This window comes from Lasioglossum baleicum, chromosome 11 (genome assembly GCF_051020765.1).
Source record: "Lasioglossum baleicum chromosome 11, iyLasBale1, whole genome shotgun sequence".
Lineage (NCBI taxonomy): Eukaryota > Metazoa > Arthropoda > Insecta > Hymenoptera > Halictidae > Lasioglossum > Lasioglossum baleicum.
This window is the reverse complement of record NC_134939.1, coordinates 13,872,621-13,889,139: the sequence shown is the minus strand read 5'-3', so window position 1 is coordinate 13,889,139 and position 16,519 is coordinate 13,872,621. Positions and strand designations below refer to the sequence as shown.

At 45.2% G+C, this 16,519-nt stretch overlaps 1 protein-coding gene across 18 annotated transcripts in view; it reads right to left on the bottom strand.

Annotated features, from left to right (window-relative positions):
* Window positions 1-16,519, bottom strand: part of LOC143213458 (CUGBP Elav-like family member 1-A) — a 455,043-nt gene that overhangs the window by 339,447 nt on the left and 99,077 nt on the right. For 5 of the 18 annotated variants that reach the window (XM_076433331.1, XM_076433330.1, XM_076433338.1 and 2 more), the window contains exon 1: window positions 10,161-10,627. The exons of 2 other annotated variants lie outside the window; for them this stretch is intronic. The gene's annotated coding sequence lies outside the window, so the exon portion shown is untranslated. Of the gene's footprint in view, window positions 1-10,160; window positions 10,629-16,519 lie in introns of those variants that run through there. 11 more of the 18 variants (XM_076433333.1, XM_076433336.1, XM_076433339.1 and 8 more) reach the window with 4 other exon arrangements.

Genomic DNA, 16,519 nt, shown 5'->3' with positions numbered 1-16,519 from the left:
TGTGATTAGTAAAAGTTTACTAAACTAATCATTTGTGCAAAATAAAAAATGTTTGCATTGATTGCAGGACACAGGAGCCAAATAAAAATCGTATTCTTCTTTCAGTTATCCTATAAAGCTGAACCTAACACATTGACGTCTTTAAATATTTTATACATGTCCACTGCTTTAAATTGTATGTACCCGTTTTTGTCATAAATGCATGAAATCCGCATCAATTATGCGAGTATAATCGAACGGCCCTCCGATACCTGGTAAGCCGAGATTCGGTTGGAACGGGTCGATATTAAAACGCTGCGCATTGAAAAAATTGTTAAAAGGGCGCGGTGTTTATTCCTCGTGCAATATTCCGCTGTTTGCGGGTGTAAAATTTCCGGAACAGAATTTGCCCGGATTTCGAAAAAACGAGAAGGTTATATGCCGCCCGGATATTATTCGCGTGCCGTTCAAACAATTATGAAATATTTTACGAGTGTGTGCCACGCAATCGTACGGAACACGATCGAATGTACGGTGCGGCGCGGTGGCCACCCGCCTCGCGTTCGAGTATTAAACAAAATCCTCATTGTTCGCGATTAATTAATAAGTTGCGCGTTGATTTGTTACTCATAATTTATCATTTCACGGATAGGAACGAATCGTGAAAAGGGACGCGCGGCGTACGGGCAGGTGATTACTGCATTACTCAAACGCGATGCAAAGGACCGGGCGGCGATCGATAAATCATTACGCGTACGTCGGAGTGACAAGATCCACTTTAATGCATATTCACGGGTGCTATTCGGGCTGGAAAAATACAAAATTTATAAGGCCAATAATTAGAACTCGTGATGGTAATAATGAGAACCGTCCCGGCCAACAAATTGCGGAGCCTTGAAAGCGCAGCTCGAAATGAATTATTATTCATAATTATAACAATGATTAGCAAATACTATTAGCCGAGCGGCCTGTACACGGAGGGCGCAATAACGGAGGAACGAACGGAACAACTTAGACGCGAGGAGAAGACAATGCAAATGCAACAATAATAGCAATCACGGTGAGCGATGCGAACGTTGTTGCGGGACTCGGGAACGAAAAAACAGGTCGCGGTAATAAGAAAAGAACGGTCACGGGAACGCAAACGTGAAACGATCGAACGGGGTAATTGGAATTGAAACGCGACGAGATATTATTCCGATATTATTCTCATCGAAACGGTGATTACAGTTCGACTGTGTACCGAGTCCTACTGTTAGTTTACCTTATAACGCGCAGCCGCCCCCGCGTGGAATGGCCACGGCATAAAATCTATGCCGCAACACGACCGTCTATCCATCGAGAGAGAGCCCGGGAAAACCAATTAACTAATTTTCTACAGTTTCTCCGCACCCGCGCTTTGTCCTTCTCGTACGCACCGGTGGTCGCGTTCCTCTAAACAAGCTTTCGAATCAGTTTTTGCCAGTTAGCGATAACCAACAACACAGTTTGCTCTCCTCGGACCGGAAGGCATCATTAAACTTTCCGCTGTGCGTCGCGCGACACGGCGTCCGGACCGCGCCGCCATTTTCTGATTTATCGGCCAAACGATTATTCCCGCGAACAGTGTCTCGGAAGAAAATATTCGATCGCGGCCGAATTACTTGTCATTCCCGATTCCACCCGCAATTTTTCTCCTCGCGCGGAACGAACGTTTCTCCGGACCAACTTTCGCCATTATTCTCTCGAACTTCGATTAATTTGACGCGTGGTCCGGCCTCGTCCGACCTCGTCCGATCGATTAATTGCGCTGATCCTCGCGGATTCGATTTTTACCCGGCGGAAAATTGTTCTGTTCCTTTTTTCGTCCAATTTTCCGTGCTCGCGCGTTCACCTATCCCCGAGCACGCTCGCGATGTATTAACTAGAAATTTTCGGCTACCCACCCCTAGTATTACACGACTGAGAGTCTCAGAGTGACCACTCGAAATTGTGCTGTACCATTATTCACAATATTGTTTACATTATTTAAGTATTCTATGAGGAAAATTATATACAATGGGATTATTCTAGGTCGGAAGAAATGTTTCATTTTCGAGTTAACATTAAACCTACCGAGCCTTAAAAGTAACTGGTATTTTATTTAGACTTTGTGCAGCTCCTATTGTAATATGTGCTCCATTAAAGATATCTGTACAACCATCTCTTATGAAATTATTCTTATTATATCAATAATCGTGAAATAGAAAATCTGGAACCGGTTATTTTCATCGGTGATGGTAGGTTTAGTGTTAAAATAGATCCGACTGAAAAGGGTTAATTCCATTGAAGGATCCCCGCGGTACCGAGATTAGCGATTACGCGGATCCGAGGTATTTTCGCTCGTCGAATCGAACTGGCCATCGGTTTCGGTCTCCCGTCGAACGAAAAGGTCACGCGGAGCGAACGTCATTCGCGAACGAGGCCGAGCGAAACGTTTTCTCAACGGCCATATCTGTGACCAATTTTAGTATCGATGCAATTGCACCGATGCATATAACCCGCACAGTCGTCGCGACACATTATTGGCTTCTGTTCAGAGTTTGCTTTTAAATAGCGCTATTGTTTTTTTCAAGTGCGCCTGTAATTGTCTAAATAGAGGACGGCGCGAATCGTCGGGCCGCGTCGCGTTCAACCGCGTCGAACCGGAGCGCCGCGCGACTGCCGTTTACGTCTGCATACCATAAACGTAACGACCCGCCGTAACGAGCTTTTTTATTTGAGCCGCGGCGACGATCAAATATCAGTGTTACAGATTTGATTACAAGCTGGCCGGGCGTATCTTGTAAACCATCGATTTGATCGCCGTCCGTCTTAGAATTGGAGTCGAGCCAGGCTTAGCAACGTGTGCCGCCGTCGTACTCGCACGATTCTCTTTCATCAGCCATGAATCATTACCATTTCCCCCGACCGCTTCTTGTAGCTCCCTTTTTCAGAGAAGCATACAGGGTGTTTCAAAATTATGTGCGGATCGGTGGAGAGCCAACCCTTAAGAACCGTGCGATTGTGATGTTATTAATGAATGTGTGATAGGTAGACAGAGCAGATCCTTATGCAAAATAAAAATTTTCCACCTGAATTGCAACAAACTGGTGCTGTCAAAGTCAAAGTGTCTCCTTTGAGACTTTGTTCGTTCCGACGAGCACTATACGATGAAATAAACAACAATTTCCATTAAATCGCATTATTGCTTGCTCTAACATATTTTATAATAATATCGATTTTTTTTAATGGCACGTTACAGTCATTCAAAACAAAATTGCGCAATACTATATGTTAATCGTACCTGTATTTGTTTAGTTTCGCACGGTCCATTTTTATGTAAATTTTAGTTAAGACTTAGGTTAAGATTTTATGTCAAGATTTTTTGTCGTATCTTCTTTTTGTTAAATCAGTTGTACTGTCAAAACTGTACACATTTGTATAAAAGGACCTCGGTCCGTATATAATAATAATAATAATAATAATTTCGATATTGGGATCCAATGTTAAGGTGAATGTTTGTAACAGATCTCGCGACATATAATTTTGATACACCCTGTACATTTCCGCAGCTGATCTCGAAAACTATTCCTTCCTCGTAGGAACAACACTGTGCCTCTTTACACGTTCTAGATTGTGGCGTTTGTTCGACTTGTTTGCGCAGCTTTGTGGAAGGCACGTTGATAGACGGCTCTCGATTAGACGTCATTATGATCGGCCGTTGAAAAGAACTCTCGTCGAGCCGCACTTGACGCGAGCACAAAGCGATCAACGAGCAAACTCGTTCCGCGAAACTAATTCCAATGATGCAAATGCCTCCACGGATCGCTAACGTTAGATCCCATTGACGAGCACGTGCGCAAACAAACGCGAGTGGAAAGAAGCGCTCCTCGAAACGATGCTAGAAAAACAGTTCGGCTTGTAGTACATTCCCCCGTGTCTCTGTGCCGTACGTGTCAATAATAATTAAAGCCGTAGCTTTGTCATTTCTCTGCGCGTATCGCTTTTATCGTCGTTCTCCTTGCTTTTCAGGCGTTTTCCCCCCTCCCTCTTGCTCCACAATCGGCTATCCCTCTCGCGACTCTACTTTTCCTTCGGGAACGTGGCACGCAGGCGGCAGCCAATCGAACACGCTTCTCCAAGAGCACGTGCCCGCCAGCCGTGCAACGACAAGAACGGACCCCGGCTAAGCAATCGCTGGATTTCCTATTTTCACCGAATTCGAAATACGTTCGACGCCCCGCGGGAAACTTCGGCGGTTCCTGACGAATCGATAATCCCTTCAAACGAGACACCTATTTTTGTACCAGTATTAATTTCGAAGCCTCCTCGCGAAAATTAATCTTTTATCCTGTTGTTTGTATTCATCCGCCGGGAACCCGCGAATGTCACGCGTTCTGTTTCGTCCTTTGCGACGAGTACTACACTATTTGTTTATTACTATACGACCAGTTATTTGCGTATTATCCTTGAACCAACCGCGACTGAAGGAATGTGTTTCTTCTCGGCTTGTTATGGAAACGATGACATTACGCTATCGTCGCCGTGTAATTATATTCTCCGTTGCATAATTGTGAAACATTATTGTCGACGGCGGAAAATCCTCGCGGCAAATACGCGCCTGTATCCTCGTGACGACGATGGAGGAATTATCATTGTCGTAAAAACTGACCCACATACCGACAACTATTTTATTCGTTTCAAAAGAAATTTCCTTTCTAATTCTGTCTGGATGTAACGATGCCACGCGAATGATAATAATAATGTGCGAGATGCACGATCGATTTTTTCTCTACCGCAGACACGTAAACGATTGTCACCGAGCGGTGTTTATAATCGTAAGCGTACGGGCGAGCGAGCGCGAGCAATTTTTATCGCAAGAACCACCTCGATGCAACGTTTTTGTAACTGAGCAGACATTTACCGTGATTACTTTATTTTCAAACGGGATACGACTCCTCTCCGGCACGTAAATTGCGAGACTAACAATAGCTTGCGTTACAGGATATAATAATCGTACTTATTTTTCCACGGACAGCTCTCCGTCCATTATACCTAGCGAAATTCAACTTCGCGATTTTATCGGATTTGGAAATAAATAAACTTCGTAGCGTGTTAATTATTTTCGCGGTGAATTCGCAAAGTTCGAGGCACGTGAATTCCAATCCCTGACACGAAACAATGTTTTAGCCGGAAAATCGGTTCCGGAACGACCTGTCGATGATCAAAAATCTGACAAGTTAATCATTAATTCATTAATTAATTAAAGTTAAAAGACATTAAAGTTAAAACTTTGACAAGTTAATCATTACATTATATTATAGCCTTTATGTTCTGTTAATTTTAGCGGCATTAATGGACCGAGTATCGAGATATTCATCTTATTATCAGATATTAATATGCAATTATAAGAACAAACGTAACATATTACTAGACTGCGGATCTTTATGCAAAATAAAATTATTCTGCACTGATTGTGGAATGCAGGAGTAAAATAAAAATTGATTTCATCCCATAATGACTTTAATCTAATTAATTTCAATGCAAAGTATTTCTGTTTTGCATAAAGAGCCGCAGTCCGGTAATGAACTCGTCAAATATTCAGCTGAAGGAGGCCACCTAAATATCTCCTTTATTTTTAATGGCACAAGAGATATTTATGGCGTAATTTAAATGGTATCGAAGGAGGAATATCATAGAAGAACAATTACTTTTGTCCGGTTATTCTTTCCATACTTTTTTCAAGGTCATCGTTATTTTTTACCGGGAAAACTTTTTTTTTATTCCATCTTATAGCGGCTGAAAAAATACATTTGAATACGCTTGAGTGATTAACAAGATGGAATAAGAAAAATAAGTTTTCCCGATAAAAAAATAACGACGACCTTGAAAAAAGTATGAAAAAATCAAGGGACAAATAAAAATTGTTCTCCTACGATATTCCTCCTTCAATCCATTTAAATTATGCTGTGTATATTCTTTTTTTGTGCTATTAAAAATACAGGAGATATTTAGGTGGCCTCTTTCAGCTGACAATGAGACACCCCGTACAAAGCAGAAGCAAAGTTACAGATTTTTGATCGGCGTCAGGTCGTTTGATCGCACAGTGCGGCGCGGCAGGGAAAAGAGGAAAAGAGGCGCTGCTTGGGCGCTCATCGAATCGCAGCCCGCGTCTTTGTCCCTCGCAGCACGTCGCTGTATCGGAGCACGTGAGCCTCGTGCCAAAATCAGGAGAACGGTGGATGCAACAAATCGGTATCGTGGATTTATCTGCGCGTAGTCGGTGTTCCCGATGCCGAGGGAACGATACGGGGCAAAGTGGAACCGAATTGTCTTTCGCGAGGGCTTTTGACCGAGCACGGCCGAGCCGAGGGTCAGGAAAGCTACGACGTGCTTCCTTCGATAGAACTGCTTGCTGTCTCGAAAACACAGCCCCGGCTGCTTTGCAGTGCCGGGCACGAACTCGACGAGGTTTTTGTATTAGCGAAACAACGCGAGAAACAACTGCCGCCTCCTTCGCGACTTTCTTCTCCGTGTTCCCTTTCGTTCTCGACTCCCTTCCCGTTCTTTCCAGCTTCCACAGACTCGTTACCGGCCTTCAGCACGCTCCACGTCATCGACTGGACCGATACACCGAGACCATTTCGATCCCCACAATATCTTCCGCTTATCACAGATACGCTCCAATCCTCGCCGAGACAACAGCTCGATCTACGACGTCTCGGTCGCACGATACTGCTTCCAAACAACCGAAGAAATCTGAATTTTCTGTCGTATTTTAAAGAAAACATTTCGATCAATTCATAAAAGTATTTGTTTAATATTCTTCAGTGATATAATATCTATTATTTTTTCTAACAACTTGTTTTCATCTTTCAAAGACTAACTAGCAACATGTGTTCTTCATTTACAAGCAAAATTACCTGCCTATTTAAAATACGACAGTATCTTTCCTCCAGCCTAGTAGACTCGATACACTTTTTCCGACGAGAACACGAGATCCGAGCTAATTTATTCGGCAGACGTTTCGCAATCCTTATCGAACACCCGTTACACGCATGCCAGTCACGATTACCGAAATCTATATTCTGTTAGGGGAAATGCACGGGATCGGCGCAGCTGTTTCTGTCGTCTTACGTCATTCGATACACCGCAGTGGCCATTCAAATTGTATCGCACCTTAACGACGCACAGTTTTCCATGTACGAGCGCCGCTCTACGAACACGAGGGGCATAACAGTTTCAGATTCTTACACGACATGATGCAACAATGTTACAGCGAAACGGGCGGATGCTGTGAAGACGGATTTATATTATCGAAGCGATGCAATTTTGCTGTTTCATTATTTCCAACCGGAGAGAATGATTGAACAACGAAGGAAGTGATTATCCGGCTTGTGCTCGTTGCGATCGACGCAGAGAATTTTTATTCAAGATCCGCGGTCTGATAATGGCAATGTAGATTGCCTCTTTATCGTCTCGAGTGTCGGTTCTAAATGGCAGGGTCTCCCAAACTTTTTCTCTGATGGAGCACTTCAAGGATCTTCGAATTTTGACGGAGCTCCTCGTGTAATTTGAAAGGTAATGACTAGACTGCGGAATTTATCCATTTATGACTAAAATGGTAAAATGTAAAACAATTTAAGAACGTCCATATATTATTTTCAGTTTATTAAAATCGTTAAAAATAGAAAGAATCTTCTATATGGTTTCAGTGTCTTGTAATTGACGAAGAAAATTTTTATTTTGCATAAAGATCCGCATAAATTTTAGAAAAATAAACAATACTTGCTTCTTGTTGCGTGACGTTTTCTATAAAATGTAGAAAAAAGCTTTGTTATTAACCCTTTGCACTCGGAGCTATTTCAACTGGAAAATTAAACATTTCTTCTAATCTAGAATATTTCCGTTCCCCATGATTTTTGAAACTTTATGGATACGAAATTGGTATAATACCTCATACAATACCTAAATGTTTAGCAATTGATTAGATACCGATTATTGTTAATAATGTAAACAATATTTTGAGCACCTTTTGGGAGACCCTGCTCTATGGAAACAGTTTCCACGATCGAAAATCAATTGTCGAGATTGCGACGTGTAGAAGCTCGTGGACATCTGGATGGACTCTATAACGAGGAAGTGGTAATTGTTTCTGGGAGAAGATGGAGGTCCATGGGCCATAGAAACGGTGAGTATTATTACCGGTGTCTCGAAGTACTAAAGCCACGTGGCACGGAACGTGCTAAGAGGCTTTCTGGTGCTGCTGCCGCAAGAAGCCGCGCATAATCTTCGGAGAGCGAAAACAGTTGACACAAATGGTGGACGCGTGTGCTTCCGACTCTTTATCGTTCGAGCTCGGAGGGGGGACGGGGCGGCACATATTGAAACGATCGTTTTCTAGAATTCTTGCATGAACGATAGCGCGGCCCGGTCGATATTGTGTAACAAGAAGGAGGTTAACGAGGCGAGCCATGCGCTGCCAAACGAAACAAACGACGAAACGACGGAGTTTGACGTGACGCAAACGTTGACAAATTTTAGCGACAGGTTCGCCGTACGTACGATTCCATTGGTATGTATCCGTGTGTATGTGTGTAGGTGCGTAACTGTAGTAAACGCTCGCGCGAACGCCTCCTCGCTGTGTGTGTGTTGGAATCGTCTGAATCGACCGCGCAAATGCGATCTAATAATATCGATACTCGTAACTAGCGGTATCGCGCGAGCGCAACGAGCAGAACTGTGTCGTTCGATCATGCTTCAAGGCCGTCGAAATCATTCGCGCTCGCTGTTACTCGATACTAAATCGATAATTACCGCGCCTCGATGCCGATCGATAACGGAAAGAAAAGCCGGAGAGACGCGATGCATAACGCGAGCGCGACCAGCTAATTGCGAAACCGTGGATGCTACGGCGTCAAGGCGAGTAGGCCAACGCCGACGTCAACGTAAACAACAGCATCGCCTCTCTCAGCCGGACGGCTTATCTGTATCAATTTTTCCCCTCGAGAATTCGAACGCGTTCGCCAACCGAGCGAGTCGAAAAACTCGCGAGAATTCATTCAACGATTCTCGCCGCAGTCGTCCCTCCTCCACGATCGAGGAGGAACGAATAACCGCGCGGCGGTAAAACTGTTCACACGCGAGCCGTTATCGATCGCCAACACTGTTTTGTCGCGATTTTATTGATAATTGAACATCCATATAATTATAGCGGCCGGCGGACCGCGCGAACGGAATCCAGCAAATAAAAATAACCGTTTGGTAAACCGTGTTTCACCCATAATTACCGAGGACGCGTGCGTCATCCCATTTGCGGGTCGACCCTGTACACAGAGCAGTCTGAAATAAATAATTTTAAACACTTCGTTCTGCCAACACACTCTTCTTCCATTCTTTTTTTTTTATTTGCCTCGCGAATCCCGTTCATGCTGGAATGAAATTTATTTATTTGTCGCTCGCACACGGCGCGAACGGTATTTTGTTTATTAAGGCTATCGCGAGGGACGAGAATAGATGGCACGGAATGGGAGACAGACAGACACGACAAGACACAACTCCAAATTCAAAGTATACCATCGCGCCGAAAATAATGAATATCGGAGCAGAGGCTCGGTAACGATTCGACACAGAGCACGAACGTGGAATCTCCGCGCTATATCGAATCGCATACCAACCCCTCGGAGCAAGGTATAAAAACATTTGGCAGTCTCTGCGAGAAGTCAAATGTCATTGTAGCAGAATGAAGCTCTTTGTTTACCCGCGCTTCATCTCTGGCCGTGTTCCTACCCCGATTTCCAATACGGAATACATTTGCGGCACAGTGGCCGCTGTTGTCGATCGAAGTAATGCGAACAATACAGAACCATACGGTTAACCCTTTCCTTGCCAGCACGACTACAGCCACCTACGACCACCTACAGAGCCACCCGTCAAAATTCCGCGAACGTCGGCAGTTCCGTCGGAGTTTAGCCAGCCAAATTTGCTTTTAATCGATCGAGCGTATGAACTCGAGGCAAACAAGATTCCCGGAAAGAAAAACTGCGGCTAAGGCGAAGGGATTGAACACGGCTGACGGTTCTCTCGACGATCTGCTGGCAATCGGAGCGTAGCAGATTGCGAGCGAGCGACTGTAACCCCTGAGGATCGTGTAAAAAAGATTTAGGGGATCGTGTACCTACCCGACGGTCATAATCCAAGGGTGTATCGCACTGATAATCACGTAGGGACTGCCGGTGTCCAGCGAGAATTTTCACAGGGCACAGACTGTTCACACCGAGGGCACTTCTCTCCGTTTCGAGCTGGCGAGCCAACGGAACACGTTATCGCGAGCTCTCCCGACGAGTACTGACGAGACGAGACCAGACGAGATGGCTAGATCCGATCGGAGCCGCGCCGTCAATTCCACGGAAATCGTCGGGGGGTACCTGCGGACAGGTAGGGGCACGAGGCGATCGGACCAGCACCGATCAAGCTCACCGTACCGAACCCGCTCGACTTTCTGGAGCGAACAGGTGGCCGAACATCCGACGACGAGAGTCACGCTGCGTGGTACACGCGAGTCTCGTGAGTTTCGTGAAACCGGCGAAAGATATTACGCACGCGTCGCGACGGCTAGACGTCGACTGAGGAGAGACGGATCTCTCCGCGTCGCCTCGCCTCGCGCCGCGTCGAGCCGCGTCGTGTCCGTTCGTCCGCCCCTGGTCGCCCCCTGGCCGCCCCTGGTTCCACGATCTCCCACCAGACCTGCGTGGAAGCGCCACGACGCCAGCTACCCCCTCCGGTACCTAGAACCAGCAGCAGTCTGCTTGCTTCTCTCCTTCGTTTCGTTTCGTTCCATCCCGTGTTCCGTTCCTTTTCTCTCTGCTTTCTCTCCTCGTTTCCACTTGTCTCTTCTCCGCCCCGGTCTCTCTCCTTCACCTTCCACTCGCTATCGCGAGCTGACACGCCGCGGGGCTGCGATCCGCAGGGTCACGGTACGTCATCCGATCCGATCGTCATTCCCGAATCACCGGCTATTGCCAATTCTCGCCGATCCACCCCACCGCCCTTTGTCATCGTTAGGCTGCGGACTCAGATGCGTTCATGACAAAAGTGGGTACGTACGATTGGAACCAGTGGACGTGTTAACCCTTTGCACGCGGAGAGAGAGAGAGGCGCCACTAATAATTCTTGTAGCATTATCCAAAATATTTGGTGCACTATGAAATTTGTATTCGATTAATTACTAAACGTATGGAGTAATTAGAGGAAAGATATTTTTTCCATTTTATGCATATTAAACCGATGCAATTTACTCGTGCAATATTCAAATGCTTAGTAATTTATTTGATATAAATTAATCGAATAACGTAACTATTATTTCACATTACTGGTTTAGCAATATTTTGTGGTGCCTAGGGTTACCAGATCTTCTATATTTGACATGAGTATTCTATATTTCAACTTGATCTTTACGTACCTATAAGAATTTTAAAAAATCTTTGAATAAAGAAGTTTTTTTACTTGAACTCCTATACTTTGAGCCTACCTCATATATACATAATTGCAGTTTTCACTATTTCTTCTATATTTGGATAAAACATTTCTGGCAACCCTAGTGGTGCCTCAGAGTCGCCACTCGAGTGCTAAGGGTTAATAGATTGAAAATGCGATAGAACAGTATTTATAAATTGTTCTAATGTCCTCACTGTTTTCCGTTAGACATGCATCAAATTCGCAGCCTGTTGATAACAATTCTCAGCTGACACTGTATTCTTAATTTCGTCATTCATAAATCGATATTTTTTTCATGTTAGCATATTAGAATTAGCACACTTTGTGAAGGAGCGTGGCTTCGAATAAAATTGTGATTCGCTACCGAACCGGTAAAATCGATAAGTGCGCAACGGGGTAAAGAACGACACCGGTACAAAGAACTTTAATTATGTTGCTCGAGGTTTTCGAGTAGAATGAGTTTCATTATGATGTTAGTATACTCGGGCGAATGGCCTCGAGAGCCATTTGTCACGACTGTCGCAAGTTCGCCAGTTTAATGCATCCATGGCTCCGGTTCCTACCGGCATCGCCTTTGGTGTAATTTTCGAGCGACAATGCCGTTGTCCGATGGACAAAACGGATTCACAGGTATCACGCGTGCACCCTGTGCACCTCCCCGATAGTTTTCCGCTAATCCATATTGCTCGATAAGACGGGGACAATGCCCGAACGAATGGGAATCCCATTTGTCCAATTCGAATCGATCAGTCGGGCTCGAAATATGCGGTGTACCTGTGTCGTCTGCAAATGCTCGAATTTCAAAATGTCCTTTCCTCCTCGGTGAATCGGTTCTTTTGTTCGACTGGTGGCGGTCGCGTTTGCGAGACGCGTTCGTGCGACGAGCATAAACTTTCAATTTCAAGATTCGAAATGTATTAGGCGCTACTAAAAATTGCTGTACCTTTATTTAAAATATTGTTGACATTATTAGATATGTTGGTATATCTATTACATAATTAAACATTTAAGTATCGTATGAGATACTGTATTAATTTCGTATCCACCAAATTTAAAAAATCATTGAGAATGGAAATATTCTAAGAACATCACCCAAGTTATCCTATGTTCAAAATCCATCTGCCATACCTTGTAATTATGGTTGTAATAATCTACTTATAACTAAGGATCGGATCAAGTACCTCGCAAACAGGTTCGAACTTTGATTGATTGAATTAGAACTCTCTACAAGTACTTCGACAATACAGAAATAGTACACATACTCCTAAGTATACTCGAACTTATGCCATACAGTTTCGGACAATTTACAAGTATGCACTTTGGTAAACGGAAATAATATTTGCAAGTATATATTCGAATATGGTCGAACAAATTCGAAACTTTTCTGGATATCGTATCGGAAATTCTCTGATTTTTCTAATCATTATTTGTTCTACCTTTAAAATCAATTATGTTGTCCTCTAATGCATAATTCAATTCAACATGTATAACTATATCATAATCTATCGGAGACCTCATTGTTTTTATATATGCTTCTAATTGATTACAAAAAATCAGGTCGTTTGGTACAATTATAATAAAGTTATTAGTTTTTGAAAGGTGTACGAGTACTTTGTACACCCACTGTACAAGTATCTTTCCGAAACTTGTAAGTACTCATTCCGAGGTTCGAAATCAGTTTATATAAAATTAAAACATTATTGCTTTTAAGTACTAATCAAAACCAGGAAATAAAACTTGGTTATTGAAATTGACTCAGATTCGTGAGTACATATTGATCCCATCCCTACTTAAACTATGTCTTAGTATAAGGATTGTATAAACAAGAATTCTAACTCTTGTGGTCGCCAATGACCTACATGTCGATGCGATCTCTATAAATAAATAAATTAGATTCCAAATTATCCCGCGAGAATAAATTGATTGAATCGAAACCGGATCAAGACTGCGCTCTTCCAGCTGGTTAGCGGATCCCGATGCGTCGAGATCGGCAAGATCTCCGGGTAACCGATTAATCTCGTTCCGCGAGCATCCGGGAGGTAATCGGCAGCCGAAACGTTTAAACGACGCCGATAATTGGCCGTCAATAATTAGAATCCGACAAAGGAGCTCGCATGAGAGAGAGAGATTCCACGGGTTCGTCGAGTTCGACGAACGCGATCCGTCCGGCGGTCGATCCTCGCCGGGGGTATCTTGATCGTCCCAATTATTTTCACCGCTCGGCTCGTAAAAGTAATTAGCCGGCAGTGATCGAGGGTAAATTTGTCGCGTAGGCGCGATATTAATGCTCTTCCAGCATCGTCCTGGAATCGGTGCGGCCCTAATTACCGGGAGTCGGCAGCTCAACCGTGACAGACAGTCACCGCTTATAAATACAATCGCGAGCGTGCAGTCGCGGGAGAATCGTGTAAACGGCGACGCGCCGCGTCGATAATCTTTCCCGAATCCCCCGAGCGAGCGAGCGGTTTCCAAGACTGTACCGAAAACGGAGCTACACGTGTACAGTCGATCGCAAAAACACCGTCGTTCCCAGTTATATACGTCGCCGTTGACAGGATCGTTAAAGTGATACACGATGCGAAACGATACACGGCTTCTCGGAGAGCGAATTCAACGAGCACTCGAACATTAGGCAACGCGAGGGAATCTGTCCATGCGACACGACGACGACGCGACGGTCCGTACAAATGAGCGACCGGTGCCCGGCAATTCCTCTGCGTTTTGTGAACGCAAAACGCTGTCTTTGCCTTGTCAAAGCGAGGCGAGACACAGGCGATGATATTGGCTACCCCCGGCCCCGGCTGCCTTTTGTAATCCTCGCGTACTCTCGCGAGTCCATGCAACACCGTGTACACCCTTAAGGTACTCCGCTTTCTATCGTCCCGCCGATCCGTTGTCCGTGGTAATCACAGAGCTTTGAGAGAGAGAGAGCCCCACCGGTTGCCAGATCATTTGTGGATACGTATACTTGTCCTGAGAAACCGAATGTTTCCGATCAACCAGTGTGCTGCACCTGCGAGAGGCGAATCCGTGCACCGATCGCAATTATGCTAACGCGCGCCGTCCGGTTCGTCGGTTCATCGACGAGACCCACGAACTGCGTTCTGGCAACGATGGAAAACGTGCAGAAAAATCATTTAACGTAACACGGAAATCGAATCGATCTATTTCCCGTTCGCGTTCGAAAACAGAAAATTTCAACGATTCCTCGCAGCCGGAAGTTACGATAACTTCGTTTAAAGAGCAACGATTAAATTACCAAGTTAATCGGGGGTGGAGGGGGAGAGAAAGAGAGAAAGAGAGGTGAATCGTGAATGGAACGAACGGATAAATAGAGAATGTCAACGAACGCCACGAAGCCAAGTAAAGATAGAACTGGAACTTGGGAACGTCGGCGCATCGTCGGACGGCGAAGTAATATTTTTCCAAGTATCGATTCGACGACCGTGGGCTACAAGTTTCCAACGGAATTCTGTCGATCGCGCGTCATCCCTCGCGCGAGTCTTTTTAACCCCCAGGAGCGTGCCGTTGACGGGAAAGTTACCGCTTCGCGTGGAACTTTTTCGAAGTTCGCGGCGAGGAGTGCCGCGGAGATTAGCCCTGGGGAATTAGAGTTCCCGGTGTACAATGAGTAGAATTCGGAGGCGTTTAAACCCGCAGAAAAATCGGTCCTGTCCGAATTCCGCGATCCGAATTGCTCGACCAGGATTTATGGTTCTTCAAATTTCGTCGGCGTCTCAGCGATCGAGAAAGAGACTTTGCAATTGATCAACGGAGAATTACACGTAGATCTTAGCGTCTACGTTTCCCGCACGATCTTGACAAATAGATTGAATAGTTATCCCTCTTTATTCGATAAGAAACGCTGGTTAAGTAAGTAGTTTGCCAACGATCCGCGGAGCGCAATTTACTCCTGGGGAAATATGTTTGCCCACCTTTTATCGGAGGTCTGTTCGGGAGCATTTGCACGGTAAGTGCGGGACAAGGCGAAAGTATTAACCTTTAATTGCGTTGCCATGTAGGTGCGCCGTTTCTCTGGCCGCGACGCGACGTCTACCAGAAATCGTGGAACCCGCTGGAGGGGATCGTATCGCGTGCTAATTGGATTCCCGCGAACGCCTACGAAATTCTGACTTGATATTCCCCCGATAATTGCACTTTACTATTATTTAAAGCAACGAAGCAGAGAGCGGAATTCTTAATTTCCGAGCGTTTTGTAATCGAAACATCGATCCGGGGTATACCGTGACCAATTCTCATCGAGACGCGACGTACCCTCTCTTAGGCGAAAGGGTTGCGAGGCCTCGTATTTCTCCAAATAACCCCTTGTGTGTCGCTCGTTGCTCCCCAGCACCCCCTCTACCTCTGCAACCCCCTTGATTCTCGGAAAAATAATCCCCGCGCGCGGCACGCGGCCGCGACAAGGATCGATATTTATCCGCGTGTCGTACGAGAGAGCTCGGAGTCGACGATTCCCGGCGATGACCGCCGAAGCCCGGTCGTGGTGTAGTACTGCGTGTGACGAATCGCTTTGATGGAACGACTATATATTATACAGAGGCTCTCGTCTTTCGCAATCGGAACCTAATACAGCGCCAGCCCCTTTGTCCCTCTTTACACGGAAATCCTTTCACCGAGCCCCGATTTTTAACCATTTTGTTCCAACAACCACGCAATGGCGCCCATTCGACACGCCGATAGATCGTTTAATCCAATCGAATTCCGACAGCCGAGGCGTTCGCGAGGACACCGAAGCCCAGGAAAATTATGAACATTTACATTAGCGTCTTCGTATTCGTTCAAACGTGCCCGCGCGGACGAACAATCGAAAACAAAAATCGCGCGGTTTCCGCCGTGTCTGAACGGGCTCTAAAACATTCGCTACCACCATTCGTCTCGCTGCTCATTTTCAGCGTTCAGATGTTGCACCAAACGTGCCTGCTTCGCGAAGAAAAACGTCGAAACTCGTACTCCGCACACCGCACAGTGGTCCGAGAACGCGATTTTACTGGGCAAAAGTCAAAATGTCGTTGAAACTTTCTAA